Source organism: Triticum dicoccoides, chromosome 3A (assembly GCF_002162155.2).
Source record: "Triticum dicoccoides isolate Atlit2015 ecotype Zavitan chromosome 3A, WEW_v2.0, whole genome shotgun sequence".
In the NCBI taxonomy this organism is placed as follows: Eukaryota; Viridiplantae; Streptophyta; class Magnoliopsida; order Poales; family Poaceae; genus Triticum; species Triticum dicoccoides.
Genome location: NC_041384.1, coordinates 42,411,005 through 42,418,577, shown reverse-complemented (window position 1 = coordinate 42,418,577; position 7,573 = coordinate 42,411,005). Strand labels below are relative to the sequence as shown.

Below are 7,573 nucleotides of genomic sequence, written 5' to 3'. Positions count from 1 at the left end.
CAGGCCATAACATAGCTCCGCCACTGCCTTCGTGGATGTCTTTGTGGCGTGCCGTCCATGCTGCCCATGCGATAATGAATCTATGAGGTTCAAGATCATTGTTTAGCATTAGGCTCTATAATGACGGAGACATATTCGACAACTTCTTCTTCCCCATGTCCCACACGCAGCGGGCCATGGCACATTCAATAGTGAATGCCACCATTAGTCCTCAGCCCCGCAAATGTCGCAGCAACTCGTAGTTGTCGTGTTTTAGGAGATCAGTTATAGGGTGCTAAGCACCAAAGAAAAACCTTTAATAATTAAGGAACTTAGATTTTCCACAGCTGATTGGTTACATTAACGCGTAAAGAACATAACTCGGTAATTGATCCCATTTGCATGAGAATTGCTTTGCAGAAGAGGCACCCGGTGGGGCTGAAGAAACCACCAAAGTTGATATGTACATTTTATTCCCCTCCAATAATTGGGCCGGATCATGTCATTGATGTTTGGGGTGATGGCTCTGCACATGGTAAGCGGAGCGACATACAGTGATTGCCGAGCTATTCGGCCTAAAAATATTGCATTTTTATTCTTGTGGATTTTTGTAGGGATATGATCATAGTTTTCTAACTCATTGTTTCGATCCGCTCATGATTTATAGACATTTTGTTCCTGTGTAGACAAAAGGTTTATCACTTTTTTGACCCACAATACATTCCATTTTATATATAGAGGATGAAAGTAGCTAGATGCGCTAAGCACATGACGTGTTGTGCATGATAGTGCTACCAATAAGTTAACACCTTACATTGAAACCAATAAACACAACTTACAAAGTTCGTACAGATCCTTCTTTTTTAAAACGGATTACACACCTAGACATATAGTGGCACATATATGCAACGTACATACGCACTTTACACTTGCAGGCCACTATTACAAACACTCTGCATATTAATCAGTCGATTCTTTTACTTTCATAAGGGGAAAGACTGGGCGTGTCGCAATGCCACACTGCCCTGATGGATTCTTTGTGCCCATCTTCATTAGCATGTAACCTTTGTCACCCCATGTCGCCCCCCACGAGTTCTTCACGATCCAATACTTGGCACCATCTTGTGCCTGTCGCCCGTAGCCTACTACGGTGACGGCATGGGTCAGCTTCGTGGTGCTACATGGCCCGTTGAAGATGCCTCCCTTGTAGTGGTGGAAGTGGCTGCCACTTGACGCGATCAAAACGGCTATAGGTCGGTTAGCCACGGCGTTCCTCAGCGACACCTCGTTGTTGCCCTCGACTCTCCCGGAGCCAGTGATCTTTGCGGCCGGCTTACGGTTCGTTCTGCACCGACCAGTGGCTGCCTTGTATCCGTAGGAGGATGTGGTGGTGATCCCTCCATTCTGTTGGATCCACTAGAAAGCTCTGCTAGCCCGGCCGCCATTGCAACCGCCGTCGAAGGAGTCGCAGTCTACTAGCTGTTGCTCCGACAGAGACACCAGGGTCCCTCTCCTGAACTTGTGTAGTCCTTCGATTGCACCCACGGCGGCGAATGCCCAGCAAGATCCTGCAGTTGCATAGCAATGCTTAACTTAATCATTGAGCTAGCTGCGTATGTAAAAATGTATTTTGTAGCCGTTGTTGTTACTTTGTTGGCAAGTTGTCGTTCTCAATTGTCATAATTATATATAGCTAGTAGAGAAAAAGAACAACAGATGTTGCACGTACCGCATTTCCCTTGGTCGTTAACCGGGGTGATGGTGCCTCTCTTCCTCCAGTCCACGCTACTCGGCGCCCTGGCTGAGAAGTTGGCATACACGCGACACCCTCATATGTGCCCGCGCCATTGACAGGGCCAACACGGGTGGTGATAATCTGCTCGTCATCTTCCAGAATCTGCCTGGTATAAAGCGCCATGAACTCTTCATCTGTAAGGTCAGTGAAGGGACCCTCCCCAAGCTCGTACGTGAGCCCGGAGGTGGTGGCCTCGGCATTCACAGCCTCTATGTACCTCATGTTGCTCTTGTATACCTCAAACCGGCGAGCCTTCTCATCGGAGGTGGAGTAGGATCTGTTTTGCGCCGTCATCCACACATGGAAACGGCCCATCATCAGACCATGGTGGTCGTCGGTGCCGATGTCGGAGCGCTCACGGTCACGGGGAAGATCATCGCTCGTCGGCAACGACTCAGAGGAGCAGCCGGCTAGCATGAGGCAGCTGGTGGCAAGGAGCACACATAGCGCTACTGAAGAGCACCTACACATGGAGAACGTGATCGTGTGACCAGTCATTTGGTGGTAACGCTAGTGTGTTGATGGTGATTGGATGCCGCTCATGCTCAGCTAGGCTGTGGTGCTTTTATAGCCCAACTAAATCAGCTGCTATATGAAAGAAGTAACATGCCTGAGGGCATGGCCAACGTGCTGCCCCGCTGGTCCAGCTCGGCTCAGACTCTACAACGGAGGTTCGTGTGAGGTAGCGGCCTCTTGCAGAGGCGGCAGCTGCTCAATGAGGAAGAAGAAAATAGTAACTGAGATGAAGCACACTGAGACGAGGGAAGAAAGTGGTGATTCAGGTGGTGTGGACAAGGCATGTCTCCCACGTCTAGTCCACCCATATTTATTTATTTAGAGTAAAATCTTGTCCAAAGCGGAATCATCCGGTAGCCAACGGGGCACTGCACCAGCTATGTAATGCTTGTGCACATGCTTACATATCTGAAATCATAGAGGCCAAAATATCCGCGTATAAAATACTACGTATTAGCCAGCATGATGGCCGGATTAAACAAAGCGTCGACATGCGCGAGAAGTTAGGCTTCAATCGTGCAAACAATTTAATTGACTCAGTTGTGTTCCATGGATGGAAGTAGCTCTTGGATCAGATTAGAAAGAGAGGAGAGCTAACTGCATAACAAAACATGTCAAATCCGAGTAGAAGGCCACGATCCAGCATTGGCATATTTCAATTTTATCAGAAAGTATTCTACAAAGAAAATATTTCTTGTGTTATTTTGTTACAGCTCTCAAATTGTAGTAACAGTTTTTTTCAGTTTCAAAGAAAATAAATGTTTACTCGAGCTAATTAGCGTGTTTATCTGTGTAGTTATGGGCATGCGAGCGGCCGAGTAGAGGAGTACCAATTAATCCCCATATACTCACAGGAGTATATTTGATCACACTAGGTTAGCTCTTTTGTAGGTTTTTATTTATTTTTAAATGGAAATATATATTCCATCATGCATGTGTATGTCGAAGAGGTGTGACGAACTAAGCCTAGCTCAGATGGTTAGGATCTTTGTAGTGGAATCAGCCCAATAAGGTTCAAGTCCTAGACTTGGGATAGGTGCTCGTATTTTTCTGGATTTATTTCAGTCTTTCCGGTGATATTTGTTTAGTGGGAGAAGATGTTCCCGTTAACTATGCAAGCGCATGTGTTCAGTGGAAGGAGATGTTCCCATTGACTACGTAGGCACCTATGATGACTTCGTCGATCTCAAAATGTTGTGCCGGCTCACTCTCTTAAAAATGCTCATCGGAGTAAGGTGTGTGTGCATTCATAGAGGTGAATGTATGCGTGTGTATGAGTGTCTGCATCTAATACTGCATTAAAAAAGGTGTGCTTATGTACACCCTCCTTACAAAATATATACAACTCCCAAGGCAAATCAGTGGTTGAGATTAAAGCCGAGCTCATGTGGATATTTCACCATGTCGGTCAGCAGTTTCTTAGTTATTGCCACGATCAGGTGGTGTTCATGCCAGGATCTTAGTCATGAGTGAAAGTGGTTAAGTTTAATCCTAACTAAACAAAACATAGAGCATGCCGCACGATCCAGAGTTGTTGCTGCCACGATTTTAGTCAACTGGATAATACCATGTGTGTTGTTGTGAGAATCAGTTGTAATGTAATATCAATGAGATTTGTTTTTACGAAACATAGAACATGACACACCATCCGGTGTTGTTGCTGTCATGATCTTAGAACATGAGTGCACATGGTTAAATTTATCATTATAACTAAACAAAGCACAGAGTATGCCACACGATCCCGGTGTTGTTTGTGCCACGTTCCTAGTCCATGAGTGCAAGTGTTAAGCTTAGTCCTAACTAAACAAAATATAGGACACGCCACACGATCCGGTGATGTTGCTGTCACGATTTTAGTCCATAAGTGCAAGTGGTTAAGTTTAGTCCTAACTAAAAGACACATAGAAGATTCCACGTGATCCGGCCAGTGGTGTTACTGCCATGATATATCCTAGTCCATGAGTGCAAGTGATTAAGCATAGTCCTAATGGAACAAAACATAGAATAGCCACAAAATCCAGTGTTGTTGCTCCTATGATCTTAGTTCATGAGTGCAAGTGGCTATAAGCTTAGTCGTAACTAAACAAAACATAGGGCATCCCAACTGCGAAGCTGAGAAATCCATGAGTGCAAGTGATTAAGCATAGTCCTAATGGAACAAAACATAGAATAGCCACACAACCCAGTGCTGTTGCTCCTATGATCTTAGTTCATGAGGCAAGTGGCTATAAGCTTAGTCGTAACTAAACAAAACATAGGGCATCCCAACTGCAAAGCTGAGAAACAACATGTCAACCTTGATTGCAAACACGGATAATTAACAAATGTATGTTACAACTAGTAATTAAACATCAATTTTGGTGTTATAGATTTTAAAACACACATTCGTTAGAGAAACAAAATATTCCTAGATCGGTGAGTCACCAAATGAGCGTTAGTATAGCATTATCCTCCTGGGCCAAGTTTAGACAGAAATAATATAGAATTCGTTGGTTTAGTACAAAGACTGAAACCATGTGATGCACATTTGTTACAACAAAGGCTTCTAACCACAAGTTCGGATAGAAATGAAGGGAAATTTATTGGTTACACTCAAAGAACGAAACTCTGCGATGCAGGTTCAGGACAGCAAAGTCCCCTCCCCCCTCCCATGGCACAAGTTCATATAGAAATAAAACAAAGTTCACTAGTTCGATACAAAGAATGTAACCAGGTAGAAGTACCAATAACGAGTCTAGCAAACAAGAAGATACACTTGAAAAGCTAAATAGAGTACAAAGCATCCAGATATGCAATGAAATAAGATAGATGTCCCAATAGCAGACAAAGATGGACAGGGGAAATGATTCAAAACACGGAGGGGGGAAATATAATACATTGCGAAGAAATAGAACTCGTTTGTTCATAGAAAACAACGTGAAGTGTTCGCCTGGTTCAACTTGATGGCACAACTCTGCGTCGGGTTAGAGAGGCTGGTCCACAACTCTAAAGGCAAGAAAGTCTTTGTCATGTTCTCCTTGAACTAAGTTCTACAAAACTCATCCAAATACTTGTGGTAGATCTTGAGGTGATCTTTGGATCTTGCCATACTAGTCCTTTGGAGAATCCACACTTTGGTCTTTGGATGCTCTTCAAAAACTTCTAACAATCAAGAGGATGCAAAGTCCTCAAGAGTAAAAAGTCTAGGTTCAGCTTTGATCAATTTTTTCAGTGATCCTCACTTGCTTTGCAGTTTTTAGGCTGCTTTTCGCCACATACGATTTCCTCAAATCTTCGGGAGGATGGGTTGCTTAGACAACACTTGTAAAATCACTCGGAGCTTCCTACCACAAATGGTTGAGAGGCGTGGCTATTTATAGCAACGAGCGAACCCATGTGGGTGTTGAAATGACCGTTGGAGAGGCACACAAACCATCATCAACCCGACATGACTTGTGGTTGGGTTCGTTCGTGGCCATCGTATGCTCTAGCAGATCCCCGTCTACCAACTCCCAAACAAATCGACTCATCGAGCACTCAATGAGAGAGTGTTTCCAAGAATCATCAACGCCACACAGGGAACGACAGAAGATATGCACATCCTCCCAGCATGGGCCGGAGCCATGGTTCTATTAGCCATTTTGTAGTCTGGCCTAATAAATTTGGGCTCCAGTACGTTGGGCTTTTTTCTGATAAGAAGTATGCTGGGCTCAAACCACAAAAGCATGCACAATTAAGAAAAGAAAGAGAGGCAATAACATGTCAATGTGGGAATGAATAATATCCAGGCACTAGTAACATTTTTTTTTCTGAAGAAGATAATGACTCAAATGGAAAATTGTCTGAACTAGAGGAGGTTTCTAAGAGTATAGTTCTTTCACAAGACTGTGACTCTTTGGTCTGGCAATATGAAAGTTCTGGCCAGTATACCTCTAGCTCTCTATACACTATTGTAAATTTCAGAGGGGTTACCCAAGTTTGTTTTCCTTCGGTTTGGAAAATTATTATGCCAAGTAGGGTGCACATTTTCCACTGGTATGACTAGAGACAGTTTGAAAAGGATGAACCTGCAAAAACCTGAAGAATGTGCTTTCCGCTCTTGTAAAGAATCAGTTTATCACCTCTTTTTTGGATGTGTAGTTGCAAAAGAAATCTGGGTCGCTGCTAGTGTTATAAAAACCCAGAATCTATTGCCTGACTATGGATTGCTGGCAAAATCATTAGATCATGTTAATGTCTTTAGTGCAGCCGTTCTCTGGGCTATATGAAAACATAGAAATAACATGCTCTGAAGAATGCACCCTGCATGGTGTCAAGTTCGGGCCGCCGTCACCGCCACAAGTCGATCGCTTCAGCGTTGCACCGAGCCCCATGTCTACTCTTGCCTTGGGTGCTCTAGCCTCACTTGTGGCGATGTAGCGTGAGCATTTTTGCTTGCATGTGTGCTAGAATGTTGGATTTGTCCTGGCATGTATGCCTTGTGGACCTTTAGACCATTTTCTTCTTCTTTTTGTCTTCACCTCAAGTGAAGAGTTTAAAAACTTTGTTTTGCGTGCGTTTTGTGTAAGGATGGCAATGGGTCGGGTTTGGATCGGGTTGAACAATCTCAAATCCATATCCATGTCCATGACGACAATCTTTGGCCGCCCATGAAAAAATCCATGGGTGAAAAATTGTGTCCATGTCCAAATCCGATGGATATCCATACCAATTGGATATCCATTGGGTCCTGTCGAGATATATAAATAAGACATAACACAATATTAACATAAACTCTTCCATTCTTCACCTCGTGGTAGGCTAGGCTTCACTTATGGTAAATCAACATCCACTAACAATCTAAGATCATTTAGTATTTTTCTAACAGATGAGAATGACGAGTCATTTAAGGAGGTAAAAATAAGGAAAGTGATGTTGGGGTATGTTACAGAGGGGATTGAATGTCAACTTAAAAAGTTACGATGGGGATTGTGTAATTTCTTATGCATGTTTTAGATAAAAAAAGTGTAAAATTGTTGTGGGACATATGACCATGGGGCAGGGATAGCAGATTTTCCCCAATTAAGTCATACTATCGGGTCAGGTTTGGGTATATCCATGGGTACAAGATTATATCCATGCCCTATCCACGAACAATCGGGTCGGGTTTGGGCGCCGCCCATGGACACAAAAGCATATCCAAACCCTATCCATTCGGGTCGGATATCCATGGATGTTCATGTCCATAGATAAAATTGTCATCCTTAGTTTTGTGGCACTCGGGTGCATGGTTTCCTTTCAATGAAATGGGACCCGGGGAGCTCC

The 7,573-nt window shown here is 43.7% G+C and overlaps 1 pseudogene; it reads right to left on the bottom strand.

The window, feature by feature from the left end:
- Window positions 1-939: 939 nt before the first annotated feature.
- Window positions 940-2,277, bottom strand: LOC119271138 (annotated as a pseudogene).
- Between the last annotated feature and the right edge of the window lie 5,296 nt (window positions 2,278-7,573).